The sequence below is a fragment of the Pan paniscus genome, chromosome 3 (genome assembly GCF_029289425.2).
Source record: "Pan paniscus chromosome 3, NHGRI_mPanPan1-v2.0_pri, whole genome shotgun sequence".
Taxonomy (NCBI): domain Eukaryota; kingdom Metazoa; phylum Chordata; class Mammalia; order Primates; family Hominidae; genus Pan; species Pan paniscus.
The window spans coordinates 83,792,765-83,809,609 of record NC_073252.2 but is presented as its reverse complement, the minus strand read 5'-3'; the positions used below and the strand labels follow the sequence as shown (position 1 = coordinate 83,809,609).

General features: G+C 37.1%; 1 protein-coding gene across 3 annotated transcripts in view; it reads right to left on the bottom strand.

Moving 5' to 3' along the window:
* The window catches only part of ARHGAP24 (Rho GTPase activating protein 24), a 528,695-nt gene that overhangs the window by 220,771 nt on the left and 291,079 nt on the right, over positions 1-16,845 (bottom strand). The window contains exon 1 of one of the 3 annotated variants that reach the window (XM_003811242.5): positions 5,990-6,007. The exons of the other annotated variants lie outside the window; for them this stretch is intronic. The gene's annotated coding sequence lies outside the window, so the exon portion shown is untranslated. Of the gene's footprint in view, positions 1-5,989; positions 6,008-16,845 lie in introns of those variants that run through there. 3 annotated transcript variants of the gene reach the window in all.

The window sequence follows — 16,845 nt, the reverse complement described above, 5'->3', positions numbered from 1 at the left end:
TAGATAGATAGATAGATAGATAGACAGATAGATAGATAGATAGATAGACAGACAGACAGAGATACATAATCATCTTCAAATTGCCAAATGTATAGAGGATAGACTGTAGTAGAAAAGGATTGGGGCAGGGACAGTAGGCTAATAAGAGGGAATTAAATTCTGAGCAAGAATGTGGCCATGGAAATAAAAAGGAAAAATGCCAAGGAAATGGTTGCTAAAATTCTAATTGGCACCTGGTTGTATAAAACGTGATGGAGGAGATGAAAGATGGAAGGCTAGTTTGACTGAGGGAAAGACATGGAGTTTGAAGCACTGGAATACCATAGACAGCATTGAATAGGAGGCCCTGACCAGCAGGGCAACTGTCTGAGGTTGTGCAGGCTGAGCAGGGGCTGAAATCCAGCTCAGTTTGCTGCCAAGCTGAAGATCCTGATGCGAGCATTGTGCATCTGGAGGAAGGGGACGTTTGTTACAACTCGCACAAAGGGTGGAAGAGGCTTTGCTGATCAGATATTCACATTGAGCTTTAAGATGAAGCCATAGGCCTATATGAAATTTTCCAAGGAAGAAAGACTAAGAGAGAAAACAAAATAAACACAGACACTGAAACCAAGAAGGTGGGAAGAAAACAGGAGCCCTCTAACAAGAGGGAAGAAAAAAAAGCCTAGGAGAGGGGCAGAGCCATAGGCTATGTACTAGATCTCTACAAGATCTCTAATATCAAAAGACAGAACTATTTCAAGAAGAGCATGAGGGTGAACAGTATAGATGGCAGAAAGAACAGAAGGTGAAGACAGAGATAAAAAGCTGTTGAATTCAACTGTTAATTCAGCCATCATGAGCAACCTCTGAGAGGTCATTTCAATATTGTGGTAGAAATAATGCCAAAGTGCAAAGGGCAATCAACTCAGAGGGAGGCAAGGGAGAATAAACAAAAAATATAAATTTTTCTTGGCACCAGGAATAAAGAACATGGTTGAAAAGGCTGAAGATTTGTTTGTTTGTTTCATGCAGAAGAGGCCTGAACATCGTTGTGCAGTGAGGAAAAGCAAAGGTGCAAGTAAAAGGACATAATTTATGAAGTAAGTCCTGGTTCCATCTTCATAAATATTTTGTTTAAAAGTTCCATAAACACCAGTGGCCCAGGAAATGCTTTAGCAAATACTCATTAACAAAATGACAGCTATTTAAAAATGTTCCCATAGCTATCATATGTTTATCACTCCTTGAGAATAAAGTCTGGCATGGAATCGTGACTGTTTTCTTTAGTATGAGAACCCTTCCATTCCCTGGGGATTTTCAGAGAATGGGGTACATGATTGACCTCTTACTCAGACAGAAGGAAATTATGCTTTCACTTCCTGCCCCCTTATGTATTTGTCACTCAGTCATTACTTCTGGCTAGATACAGATGTTAGACTGAAAGCTTGGAAGCCAAGGTTCTAGATGAGTAATATTTCAGGACTAGTTCTCCTACTCTTAAAAAAAAAAAAAGTGATCAGGACTCACTAATTTCCAAGTCATTTCAGTTCTGAAATAATCAAATGAGCAAATTCATATGTAAAAGAATGCTTATCCTAATTTTATTCACAGCAGAAGTCACTGAAACAATGTAGGTCCCCAACAATAGGAGCCATGTTCTATTATGTAAAGTATAACCATAGAATGGAAGAATACACAACAGTAAAATTTTTTTCAAAGTGTTCTGATTGATATAAAACAAATAATTTCCACAATACCTACAGCAAAAGAAACAAAACCAAAAAAGAAAAGGAGGGGGGTTATAGAATAACACTTGAGACCTTCTTGTCCTCCAATTCCACTTTCTGAATTATTATTGACTGTAGATACCCGATGCTTTTTCTTCTGGCAATTTACAGTTCCAAATTACTGTTTGCTAACAGTAATTTCAGAATTTATTAAATGGCTTTGCTTAATGAACTGTTCATGTTTTAGCATGATTCAGCAGTATACTAAGTAACAAATACTCCAATAATCAAATATGAAATAAAACATAGCAGTTTTAACATCATTTTATTTGTCGATGTCTTTTTAAATTAAGGTTTGAAAGTAATAGTCATTCAACAAACATTTATTGCATGATTAAGATGTATTAATACAAAAAGAACCTTGGATTCATATTACCTCTTCAACTGTCCAGAAGCTCCAATTTAATATGTTAAACAAAGGCCAATATGTAGGAAAATACTTGAGTCAGTTTGAGTATCTTTTTTCCCTGGGAGATTGTAATTGAAAATGAACTAAATGTGGATTTTTCAAAGAACAAAGCATTTATCTCTTTCTCTGTTCAACAACTTCAGAAATCTCAATATCTTCTCTTCCCTGAACACGATCAAAAACACTAAGCTTGACAGTTCCTTGGGAAACATAAATCTTGCTCACTGAATTCTAGTTTATAAGGGGCTGAATTCTGAGGCTTCTGGAGAATTCTCATAAGGTTGTACTAAGAAGCACCCTTATAAGGTGTTATCAGTGAATGCTAACATGCATTAATTCACTTAAATGGTTGTTTCCTTTTCCAGGTTTAAAAAGTATCTTTCTAAATCGAAGTCTTCCTAAGCGTGTATTCATAATGACACTGACATTTCAGGAATTTTAAATTTAGGTCTTATGGTACAAAAGTTCTAAATTTAAAATACATATTCTTTAGTATGTCGAATTTCCTATTTAGGTATGAACACGAAAATTAAATTTCGATTAAAATGAAAGAGGAGTCAAGTGAGGAAAAGCTTTACTGAATTGACTTAACATAGCATATTTTCAGTTTAAAACAGCGGTGTTTCAATTGGAATAACATTTCATTTTAAAATAAGTCATGCCACCTAACTGAAGGTAGGAAGCAAAAATAGGCACAATTTCTAGACAATTGTTTTTTTTTCTTTTTTTCTTTTTTTTTTGAGACAGAGTCTCACTCTGTTGCCCATATTGGAGTGCAGCGGTGTGATCTCGGCTCACTGAAACCTGCGCCTACCGGGTTGCAGTGATGCTCCTACCTCAGCCTCCCGGGTAGCTGGGATTACAGACATGCGCTACTGTGCCTGGCTAATTTTTTTATTTTTTGTAGTAGAGATGGGGTTTCACCATGTTGGCCAGGCTGCCCTGGAACTCCTGACCTCAAGTGATTCGTCCGCCTTGGCCTCCCAAAGTGCTGGGATTACAGGTGTGAATCACCATGCCTGGCCCAGAGAATTGTTTTAGACAAAGTTAACAAACATATGCATATCCCAAATTCATTATTGCAGACAAAAGCCAGTCTCTAATTCATTGTTTCAAACAGAAAAGTTTGTCATATACACCATCTGATGCTTTAACACTTAGGAAAAATTTCTACAGTGACTAGGTGAAACTTGTATTTTTTTAAAAATTAAAGAAAAATGAGCTTCTAATACAAAAGTCTTCACAATGTGATTCCAAATAAAGTTAAATGATCAAGTATTTAGCCAAGGAATCTAATTAAAGTTGAAACATAGAATTGCCCTGGACTCAGCTTATAGCTTAATAAATGTATGTAATATATCCAGTTTTTTTCTTTTGTAGAGTGAGATTAATAAAAGTGACTACTATCATTTTCAATATCTTTGAGAAATCAGTGATTCGTTTTGCTCTAAAATGCACAATATAAAAATATTAGAAGAAAACATATTGTCATATATTGTGCTACTAATTCATTGTACATGGTTTATAAAATTGCTTTGTAGTGTTTTTCAGCTTAAAAGAACTTGTAAGTTAGAAAGCCATTCAAGAAATCAGAAAAATCACTGAGAAAATAAATCTTGCCTTATTCATTGTTTTCTTAAGCATAATCTCCACACAGAAGAATTGAATAAACCAGAAAATGAATATTTTTTTCCTTTTCTCTCTTTCCTACAAAGAATTATTATGCTGTTTCCCAGCTAGACATGCATGTGAACAGCGTGATTGTGAATGGGACTAAAATAAAACACTTAGTGCTTGATTAATATTAGGTATGCCTCTTGGGATTTGTTTAGTCACTGATTCCTTGACACACACCTCCAGTAACTTTATAAAAAGAACAAACCACACTTTCTGTATAAGATGCAGTAACACATTACTTATTCCAGAACTACTTCCATGGCAACCTCTACTACAGAACACAACTAAGAACTTGGACACAAGCCAAGTGTCTCCTGAGCACCCAAAATAGATGTCACCGTGTCTATGTCCTTTGGCACATGCACGTTTCTCATAAGAGAATCTCTTGGACCCTCAGATAAAGTTATTGCCTCTTATTCGTCCATAATTTTTTATAAACTTGTTCATTTTCTGGTGTTCTTGCTCCCAGCACAAAATAATCATGAAGAGGTTGTTGAGGTTGAAGGAAGTTATTAGAGATATGCAAACTGTCTACACCAGTAAGTAAAGAAGTCACTCTTCAATATGGAAGGTGGACACAGAAGGAAAAAAAAAGTCCTATAAAAATAATAAAAGAATTAAAAAAAGGCTGGGCGCAGTGGCTCACGCCTGTAATCCCAGCACTTTGGGAGGCCGAGGTGGGTGGATCATGAGGTCAGCAGTTCAAGACCAGAGTGGCCAACATGGTGAAACCCCATCTCTACCAAAATTACAAAAATTAGCCAGGCATGGTGGCAGGCCCCTGTAATCCCAGCTACTCTGGAGGCTGAGGCAGGAGAATCACTTGAATCCAGGAGATGGAGGTTGCAGTGAGCCAAGACCGTGCCATTGCACTCCAGCCTGGGTGACAGAGCAAGACTCCATCTCAAAAAAATAAAAATAAAAAATAAAAAATAAAAAAAAACCAGTGATTATGTGACCATTTGATCTAAGAATTAATAGCCTTATATACCATGCAATGTATTACTGCATTATAGAAAAATTCTGTAATATGTATCCATGAGTAATACTGAGAAATTAAGGGAACATTAAATTGCATTTAGTCCCCTCCAGAGAGAGCTCAAAACATATAGTGGATCTCAGAAAGAGAATGATCCACAAGTGGCTAAATTCTTTCAAAAGCTTTTCAAGTTTTCAGTGGTAAAAGTTTACTTTTTAAACTTCACTTTATGGAAAATTCACATATATCGAACCCCTTAATGTTCTCCATTGTTGTTTTATTGGCCAGCAGCAAATATTATATACCAGCTAGCCAGGGCCTCGGGGAAAGAGTGACACCTGGAATGCTAGGGTACACAGGGATTTTTTTCTGTGCCGCATTGGGCTATTCCCCTTCTGCTCTGGAAGACCCTCTATGGATCGGTGACTTGAAATCTTTTTGAAAATTTCACTCTTCTTAGAAATGTTGCTCCATTAAGGTGAATGAGCTTACACTAAGATAAGCTTCATTAAAAAAAGAAAAGTAGGCTTATTAGAATTTTTTTAAAAAATAATGAATAAAGAGAAGGAAGGATTAAAATTAACAGCTAAATATAGAAGCAAACTGGAGGCAAAAACCCCAATTCAAAATAACTGTGTTTCCCAGGTCAGATCTACCAAGCTGTGATGAGTTTAGTGAGCCTTGACTGAATCAGTTAAAGTGCCTAGACTGCCCTACCCAGGTTCTCTTGTCTGATTGGCTCCATATTAGTTCTATATTTCAAGTTGAAGATTCATTAAGCTCCCCCTCCTGCCCAGTCAAGAACATTCTGTACATTTTGTAATGCTAAATTTATCTTTATCCAACACGAGCAATAAAACACAAAAACCACACATGACAAGATACAACAAAGAAACAAACCTAAACTAAGCTTTAAAATAAAACAACAGCAACAATCATCTGGTTCCTAAAAACACTAACAAAACAAAGCAAAATCCGAGTAGTTTCAAATATCAACAGCCACAAAATAATACAGTTAAAAAGCTAAAATATTTTCAAGGGTATATTTTCTCTCAAAATAGAGGTGAAGAGGGAGGAAAAAAAGGTCAAATGACCACTAAATATTTGTCCCCAAAACAAATGAACCCTGAAGATTTAAATGAGTAAAAACAGTACCTTATAAGTCACTGGTCTGGTCTACGCACAGCTGTTCCCAGTGCCGACTCTTGTTTAACTGTCCACTGCCTTCAGTTTAAAGTTAATTCTTTTGGCAAAAAAGTACAGAGCTTGTCTGGAAAATGCTGTTTGGACACAAACCATTCCTTTCAAAGCGGTGGTAGCTATATTTAAGTTTTCTTGTAGAAGGGGATATAAACTCTTCCTGTAGCTAATTTTCTTTCTCCTCCTTCTCAGACTTAGTCAGTATCCTCCCATCCCATATATTGAAGAAAGAGACAGAGAGGGGAAAAAAAACCTACAAGGAAATATACCTTAAATAATGTAGTATTTGAGCATTTAGAAACAAAACAAAACAAAATAAGAAATAGGAATCATAGAAAGCTCATCAGGACCTTAAATATAATTTAGCCCGGTGAACCCATTTTGTAGATAAGGGAAGTGAAACCCAGAGAAAAATATGATTTGTATAAGGTCCCTCACACGGCTAGTTAGTGCCACAGTTAACAAATAACCAGGTTTCACAACTCCTGCTTCAATGCTTTTTCCACTACACTAACATACCTGAGGGGAAATAGTTTACCTTTTCCTCTATATCCTTGCATAATAAGCGAAGGAATTGGCAGGGAGCAGTAACACAATTAGGATGTGAGAACTGTCTCAGAGAAAACATTTTCTTTGGATTTAAAATCCTTAATATTGAAACTTTCCCTTTAATCTCCAATTTCTTTGTATATTAGGAAATAATCTTTTCCTTTGCTGATTGTCCAGAATATTTTTACAACTCAGGAGTTGCCATATTTCAAGGGATGCTAACATTTATTAGTCCTTAAAGAGTACTGCTTCAGTAAGGCATGGTGCTGTGACAGGTGGCAGAATAAGTGTTCTACCTAGTGTCAGTGATACTACTCCATGGCTCTTAAACTAGACACACGTTTGCTATTATCACAAATCCCCACTTTCAATCTGTCAAGATTTTTTGAATACACACGTTTGGTTTTGATTATTGTTGATTGTATACTTTGTTAAATAAAACAGAGAAGCAACATAGCAATTTTCATTGGTGTCTTTCATGTATTTCCTATTTATTGGTGAATAAATTATGTTTTTCTAACTGAAAGAGTGATGTGCTTATTATAATAATTTTTAAAATTACCTTTTTGAAATGTATTCATTCATTCATTCACTTATTTAACAAATATTTATCGAACATTCATAAGATCTATCTCATCCCTCCCACGTGAAATAGTGTAACAGACAAGCAATAGCTTCCTTAGAAAAGTAGGGAATTTTCAAATAAAATCAAAGGGTTTGCATGGGAAGTAAGGTCAATTCTCTATGACTACTTCTGTATTCATTCTCACACTTCAAACATGTGTCCTCGATTTATTTATATCCTATCGATTGGGTTGCTCCAATCTTAAAACATCCTGCCCAGGTCAAGTAAACCAAAATATGAAGTGGCCCACACTGAAATCACTCTGGCCACTATTAATCAAAATTAATTTGATCTGGCTCCTTAAATTTTAAAGCAAAATCTTCTTTACACTTTGCAATTCCAAGACACAATGAGAAATGCTCAGATCATTCAAGGCCTATTTTCAAACTGTTACCTATTCTTTAATTCAGAAATGCACTGTTTGATTTTAATATTTCTCATCTACTTTTAAGGCATCTACTCTTGCCCTGTTCTTTGGCAGGAAGCAGTATGCTTATGACCAAATAATTATAAAAGTGTAATTAATATTTAAAATGACAATTAGATTTTCTGGAACACATTTTCCAAAATGTTGAGAAATTAATGGGTATGATAGCACTTTTCTAATGCTGACAAATAAGCAACTGAGATTCAAAACAGAAATGTTGAGAAAGAAATTTTGGAAAACCATGGTTTTTGACACAATGACAGCATCTTATTTTCCTTTTATTCTCATTTGATTATGTCTGTTTGAGCCCTATGCAAAGGTTAAGCAACATTAATATGTCAAATGTGACAAGAGTTGGACACATTGATACATATTACTTGCATTTGCTAAAAATATTCCGTATTTTCCTTTTACTTCTTAAGCTTTACTTTCGATATTGACAGTTTTACCTTTAGTCCATTAGAAAGAGCAGGAAGGAAATATGAGTAAGACCTTGTAAGGTAATAGGCCTTGAGGAGACATAGAGTTTTACATGGAATGAGTCAAGGTGATTCAGAGGGTTAAATGGCTGCAGGAAGGAAGGAAAGAGTGAAGAGAAGTCACGGACAGATTGTTTAGAACAGGAGTGGGCTGAGCCATAGACAATAGATTATGGGTATTGAATTCAAGAACCAAAGTCTCCTAAAATAGGCTAAACAAAGAAGGAACTAGCAATTTTGGTGACCAGTGAAAGCAATAGGAAATTGGCCTTCAAACCTACTTCAAAATCCATGGAATGGCTCATCTCTACCCATTGGAAGGGAAGCATGTGCTGTCAATATGTGATCCAATGCAATCTAAAACGGCACAACATTTTTGCAACCATTTTAAAAACTGGTGTTCTGCTCTATTTAGGGTCCTGGGACACATTCCAGGTTGCCCTACTCTGGGAATGCTCTGAATTTCAGAATACTAGTGTAGTTTAGTGGGGAATACTCACTGTATTTTGAAGATTTGCCCTGTGGTGTTGAATTTCACTGATGGAAGAAATATTTCCAGCAGAGGTGAACTCCAGGGCAGGCTATATTAACATAGGCAAGGCAGTCGGAATTCTCTAACTCTTGATCTCCTCCTCTCAGTTTTCAGGTTTATAGTAACACTAGAAGAAGGTTTTTACTAAGAAATCCCAGAGAGCTCTTTGGTGATAGCAGTGAAGGGTAGTGACTGCATGAACAGCTACTAGATTCTAATATTCTATGCTTGGGGGCAGATTTCATGCATGGAAGTTTTTAACAGTTTTAAGAAACTGACACACATAAAAATCTCAAGCATCAACTCTCTTAAGCCAATTCCAGCACATACGTACACCTCTCACAGTTCATTCTCCTCAGAGAACCAGAATCATCATTCCCCTCCTTATACCCATGATTTCTCATCTTTCCCATCATTCCCCTGCTTCACTGTTGAACAATTTCCCATGATTACTCTCCTTCATTCCTTCCAGTGGTTTTCCATTATTCTCTTGCTTTGCATTGTCCAGTGATTTCCCATAATTCCCCTGCTTCAGCCCTACTACAATCTCCCATTGCCCTCAGTATAAATCCAAATGCCTAACCATGGCCTCCTATGTACTACATGATTTAGCTTCAGTTTATCTTTCCTACTGATATGGTTCGGCTGTGTCCCCAACCAAATCTCATCTTGAATTGTAACTCCCATAATTCCCAGGTGTTGTGGGAGGGACCCGGTGGGAGATAACTGAATCATGGGGACAGTTTCCCCCATACTGTTCTCATGGTAGTGAACAAGTCTCACGAGATCTGATGGTTTTATAAGGGGGAACCCCTTTCACTTGGTTCTCATTCTATCTTGCCTGCTGCCATATAAGACGTGCCTTTAACCTTCCGTCATGATTGTGAGGCCTCCCTAGCCAATGGAACTGTGAGTCCATTAAACCTCTTTTTCTTTGTAAATTACCCAGTCTCAGGTAAGTCTTTATCAGCAGCATGAAAATGGACTAATACACCTACCGAATTTCCTAACCTGCTATCACATCTGTGTGGGATGCTCCTCCCTCATATTTTCACAGAATGATCTTCTCATCATTCAGGATGATGCTACCAAATGCCACCTCCTCAGAAAGAAGATTTCCCGACCATTCTGGTTAAGCATCCTCCCACCCACATATACCCTCTATCCCATTTCCCCATTTTAATTTTCTTTCATAGCCCTTTCCATGTCTGAAATGATCTTTTGTTCTTCCTTACTTATTATCCATTTTAGTAGTCAGTTGAACCATGTTTGCTATGTCTCCTCTAGAATAAGTTTTATCAAATCAGAAAGATATCATGAGATATAAATAAGATTAGAAACCTAAGATTTAGGCTTTTTGAACCACATTGCTCTTAGTGTTCAGAACAGTATCTAGTATAAAACAGGCATTTGACAAATATTTCCTTAATGAATTAATTATACTTTCTGCATGAGCTACTATTCTTCTGTCAACAAATATCTAACTTAAGTCCATAAACAAGAAGGCAAAATCTAATCTACTTCTGCAATTGACTTAACACTGCAAATCTCCCCTTGGCTCCAGCAGCTAGGAATGACAGGAAATGAGGAAAGAGCCCCAGCTGGGCCCTAAGTAGTTGTATCTACATAAGATACCTGTAACCTTTCGAATTGTATTAACACAAAGGCCAGATAATATCTTGACTTGCCAGAATATTGTCTGTGGATATATGTATCTAACTAGATATGTGATTACATTTGCTAGAGATCCTAAGAGCTTCCGGAAATCTCTTTCATTTCCTGAATGCTGCAGTAGTTTTTCTTATTGAAACAGCAGATAGCCTAGAGCTAATTCTATCCTTTCCAGGTGGTTTTAAGAAGTTGCCCTCACCTGCCAACTCTTGCGAGCAAAGGCTAAATCTTTGCACTTGCAACATATGTTTTCTAAATGAAAAGGAGGGAGACCAAATAATTTTGGAGAGGTGAGCTCAAAGATAATTTAATCTCCCATCCAAGCTCTGCTGCACACTCTTTCAGAGCCCTCCAGTGAGCTGTAAATTAGATTTCCTCTCCTGTCTCATGTCCTACTGCTTCCTAATTACCCGTTCTAGTGAGTCAGCCTCTCTGGGTCCTGGGACTCAGACACATTGTGGGATAATGTGACTGGCTGACTACACTTCAAGTACGGCTACATCAGAGAGGTGGCCATTTGACAGCAAAATAGGGAGAGGGTGATTCTTTGTTAGGAAGGGAATGGCTTTCCCTAAGTGCCATGACAGCCCTCCTTCCAGGACAACCAGGGAGAGGGAATTTCTTGCCTGAGCACTGGTGTCACTCAGAGGCAAATAACTTCATTCAAAGTCATTAAAACAAAAAGTGCTCTTTTCCTATTGTATTGACTATACATTAATCTACATATATAAGTGGCATTTATTTCATTAGTGGATCAAAGCTAAAATATTTATTAATTGTCTCTGTGGACAAGGCCTTGTGCTAGGTTATGAAGTTTTTGTAATAATTTATTGTTATCTCATTGGTGATAATATTTCTTATTCAGAATACAAATTTCCCCAGGAAAATAAAGTAAAAATTCCTTTCTTCTTCCTTGAATTTATTGACGTGCCTATATTTGTTGAGCCCATATAATGTGCCAAATGCTTGGGTACAAAGAAGAAGACTAACTCCTGCCTCAGAAATGGAGGTGGGAGACATTTACAGACTATTGTGGAGGTAAGCACTGCTTTACAGGAGAGCATGGAAGCAGCAGGGAATCAAGACAGGAAGTAACCAAGGAAGGCTGCCTTGAGGAGATAGAACCAAAATACAATTTGAATGCAGAAGGAGAGGATTAACATTCCAAGTAGGAGATAGAGTACACTTGGGTTACTTCAAGTAGTTATATAGAGCTGGCATGTGGAATGAAAAACCAAGACTGATAGATAAAGTATGCAGAAAGGAAGACAGGCAAAAGTCAGGCTCAGGAATTTGGTTTTTATCCTCAAGGAAATGGGCATCCATTGAAAGATTTTAAATACGAGATATTGTGGTTTTAGAATGCTAAGTGAATAGAAAATTCTGGGATAGGTCGTCTAAAGGACTATGACATTTCTATGTATAAGTAAGACACTGTGATAGTCTGAAATTAGGCAGGAAGGACAGAGAGAAAGAGAGAGATGGCCCTAAAGTATATTTGAAAATTACTACAGGTAGGAAGATGTTAGAAGGCAAACTTACTCCAATATCTCCATATAATAATTACAGAAAAATATCAGTGGTATTTTATAAGAATTGATTATGTAAAAGACATTTTTCATACATTCTATTTGCAGATGAGGAAACTGAGGCATATAACTGAAAAGACTGATTGCACAATTTGAAATCACATTCATCTGTCTATGAGGCACATATACTTTATACTAAACTGCCTGTCTCTTTGAGGGCAGCATACATTTTGGACATTTTCAAAACTTGGACATTGGGTGACTAGACTCAAAGACATTGTTTAGAATATAATTTGGCAATATCTTAGGAAATTTCATGGGCAGAAAATTAGGTTTCCTAGGCATCAGCATGTCCAAATATGAGATTCAATACATAAACAATTGTATTTGCATGGTTTCTATGGAACTACATGTTTAGCTACTTTGCAAAGTACAAATCTTTCATCAAATTCCTCTTGATAATCTAATTATCTTCATGCCTGGAAGACTTATTCACACACTATACTAGGACAGCCAGTGGAAACCAGAATGAAAGTCAATTTGGCAGATACCCTAGTTCCATCAAGTCAAATATTGAGTTTTGAGCTACATGGAGTTTGAAGGCTAACTCAGTTTCAATGAATCTAGGAAGGCAAGAGGTAAAACTAAGACATTGAATACAGAAAGGGGCAGATACAGCTCAAACAAGAGAAAATGCCGAGATTTGTTTTAAAGTTGGAATAGGAAAATTCCTTCTCTAACATATTTTATACCCCCTATGGATGACCCTATACCTTACTGTCTAAATCTTGACTTTCTGAGAGTAAGAGGAGGCACTGCTGTTAATGACAATTAGGTTGGAGATAAAATCCAAGACTCTTACAGGCAAACTTGGACACATGTCACCCTAATTATGAAGTGGGAATTAATACTGACCTAAAGACGATGATAGTATCAAGAACGAGGTCACGGGTTTTAGAGCAACTAGCTCCTAAGTCAGGAGATTCTTACACAATTTGGACACATTGCTCAATAGTCAATAATAAAGGCCAGATTAATAAACTATTTGTAATATTTTATTAATTTAGTGCCACAGTTTATTTTTATTTAAAAATGGTATAGAACAACCAGGCACAGTGGCTCACATCTGTAATCCCAGCACTTTGGCAGGCCAAGGTGGGTGGATCACTTAAGGTCAGGAGTTCAAGACCAGCCTGGTCAACATAATGAAACCCTGTCTCTACTAAAAATATAAAATTAGCTGGGTGTGGTGGTGTGCACCCGTAGTCCCATGTACTTGGGAGGCTGAGGCAGGAGAATCACTTGAACCCGGGAGGCAGAGGTTGCAGTAAGCTGGGATTGTGCCACTGCACTCAAGCCTGGGCAACAAAGTGAGACTCCATTTCAAAAAACAAAACAAGGACAAAAACAAACAAACAAAAAAAGAGGTATAGAACAATGCAAAATGATGAGGCTTCTCTTTTAGAAGACATTCACAGATAACGGGCTGTGATGGTTAATTATATGTGTAAACTTGACTGGGTCTAGTGATGCTCAGATAGCTGGTAAAACATTATTTCTGATTGTGCCTGTGACTGTGTTTCCAGAAGTCGTTAGCCTTCGAATCAGGAGACTGAGTAAAGAAGATGGCCCTCACCTATGTGAGTGGGCATAATGCAATCTGCCGAGGACATGAATAGAACAACAGGCAGAGGAAGGGTGAATTTACTTTGTCTGCTTTTGCTGGGACATTTATTTTCTCCTCTCAGACATTGGTACAACTGGTTCTCAGGCCCTCAGACTCAGACTGGGATTTACACCATTGGGTCCTCTGGTTCTCAGGCCTTCAGGCTTAGACTGGAACTATACCACTAGGTTTCCTGGGCTTTCAGCCTACAGAAGTTCATGGAACTTCTTAGCCACCATAATCGTGTGAGCCAATCCCTCATAAGAAATCTCCTTCTATATATCTCCTTTTGGTTTTGTTTCTCTAAAGAAGTCTGACTAATACACAGATATAGTGTGTAGTCTCCCATATAAAAGAACATATTTGCAAACATCATGGCTATGAAATATAAAGCTATTGGTAGCAGATGGGGACCCCCAAGCTATTTTGATTATTTAAAAAATAAGCACAGGCTTTATTTCTTCATTGTGTTCAATGTAACCATTAGTAAGTCAATATTAATGAACACCCAACTAAATCAAATCTCAGTTCACTCTCCTGCCCCACTCCTGCAACGTTCTCTGAGGTGAGGACATTCTTATATGGCAAGTTTCCTTACTGGGTTAGGCCAAGGTGAGGATGGGCACAGTGTGGAAAGCAAACATTCCCAGGTACAAACAGGAGAGATCAGCCAAAATTAATTAGGTTTCCAAACTTGGTTCTGTCAGCAACTAGCTGTTTGACCTTGGCCAAAACATTTCACTTTATGGAGACTTTGTTTTCTCCTATATAAAATAAGGGGATTTAGTAAGATTACTCTGAAGGTTCTTTCAGATGTGAAATTCAACTATTCTCTGAGATAATTATCTCCCGTATGTTTTAAATTTGCTGAAGGTTTATCCATCTTTGAGGATTGAGAGGATATCTGTTGTATTATAAAGAAATTAAACCAGGCAGTTATTGACAAAATAACTGTAATGGTAACAACAATAATTATTTCTAAGACTCCCAAGAAAACAAACCTAGGAAGTAGGGAGACATTTATTTTGTGAATAATAGGAGGACTATTGGAATTTTCTTAGGTGAGAAAGCATTGGATATAAAATGTGATACCATACTATGCTGAATAATTTTAAATATTAAGCTTACCTGGGCTCCCAAACACACTGAGGATTAAGATTCTTGAGTTTATACAGAAGAAGATTTCTTCCAGAAGTGTAATTCCCCTACACTGTCATTTTTACAATAAGAGTGAATCCACATTTACAAGGTAGAATGTTGGAAATGAATAGAGGAGGCCCTTCCTTGGTCTGTATTCTTTGACAAGTTCCTAGACACACAAATGTGGTTCAGAAAATAATGAAAATAAATTGCCCATCAGTGCTGGGCTATTGGCCAATCCCAAGCTTCAGTGCAACCAAATATAAGAAAGTTGGACTATTTCCTTACATTTATTTTAATTCCTCTTCAATGGAAAGCAATATACATAAGTATATCATGTAAAATTTAAAGTTCCTACCCTTTCTACCCTCACCAATACTATTCTTAAGGATTAACCACTACTGGCCAGGCGCAGTGGCTCACGCCTGTAATCCCACCACTTTGGGAGGCCAAGACGGGCAAATCACGAGGTCAAGAGTTCAAGACCAGCCTGGTTAACATGGTGAAACCCCGTCTCTACTAAAAATACAAAAAATTAGCTGGGCGTAGTGGCGGGCGCCTGTAATCCCAGCTACTTGGGATGCTGAGGCAGGAGAATCGCTTGCCCAGTGACAGAGTGAGACTCTGTTTAAAAAAAAAAGAAAAAAGAAAAGAAAGGAAGAAAGAAAAAAAGGATTAACCACTACTAACAATTTACTGTGTATCCATCGAGATATCAAGCTATCAATATCTATCCATATATATGTATACTTATACACACATATGTATATACACAAATGGGTTTTTGGAAAGAAAACATTATCTTTCTTTATTCCATTTTTTGCCATATTTACTAAACTTGTTGACATTTAAAAACAAGCAAACAAGCAAAACAATAAATGTGTCTTCTTTTCCCACAAAAAAATCTCCATCCTTAAACCCTCAGATTTAACTGTAAAACTTATCAGGTGGTTAAGAAAAACAAGTGCAATGATACATTACTAAGAGTCAAGATGCTTGGCAAAATGAGTACCTAATAAATGTTTACTGATTTGAATGAATGGATGAATCACACCAATGACCCTAATCTCATTAACCTGGGAGAAACTGCTAGGAAATAACCACATGTGAACTGACTTCCTTCATATCCATTCCTCTTTTTATCAAGTATTCAATCATCGCTTTTTTGAATGTCTTTTAATCACCGTTTTTTTCATAAGGATATGACTATTTCTAATATGAATACTATATTTTTCATCATCACTATTTGACCATTCAGCAATAAAAAGATCCTCATCCTTCATCATAAATTAGGCTCTGCAGTGTCTCTGTCATCATTCCAATCAACATTTGTGGGGTCTATTAATCCCAGTATCTTTGTTGAATTTACCTTATCTGAGACTAAGAGATGTTAATATGTTTGATGTCAGTTTAATTTTTAGGTCCAGCAGGAGACCCTGAAAGGATAGAGGAGAAATTTTTCTCCCCTACACAAGTGATCTCATCTTTAGTTGTGTCTATCTTTTTTTTTTCAGATGGAATCTCACTCTGTCGCCCACGCTGGAGTGCAGTGGCACGATCTCGGCTCACTGCAACCTCCGCCTCCTGGATTCAAGGGATTCTCCTACCTCAGCCTCTTAAGTAGCTGGGATTACAGGCGTGCGCCACCACACCTGGCTAATTTTTGTATTTTTATAGGTGGGTGCCACCATGCCCGGCTAATTTTTGTGTTTTTAGTAGAGACAGGGTTTCACCATGTTGGGCAGGCTGGCCTCGAACTCCTGACCTCATGATCCACCTGCCTCAGCCTTTCAAAGTGCTGGGATTACAGGCCTGAGCCACCACGCCCAGCTATCATTCTTGATTTTATTTGTTAGATTTGAAAAGGCTTTTTTTTCAGATTTTACTTTGCCTGCTCAACTCAGAAGCATTCTTTTCCTGCTGTATTATCACTCTGTCTTTGAGCTCATATATTCTGATTTTATGGTTTCCTTTAGTCCTTATACAATGCACAGCATTGGGTACTTGTGGACGACTTTAGATTTTCACATTTTTTTAAATCCAATCTTTAGATTTTGAATAAAAAAATAAATCAAACTGTTACTTGCCATGCTATTTTCATTCACTCTCATCTTTCTTTTTAATTATTTTATTTTTATTGCTAACATTTTGCTATAACATGTTTGCAAGTTGTCACACCAATTTATTTCTCTT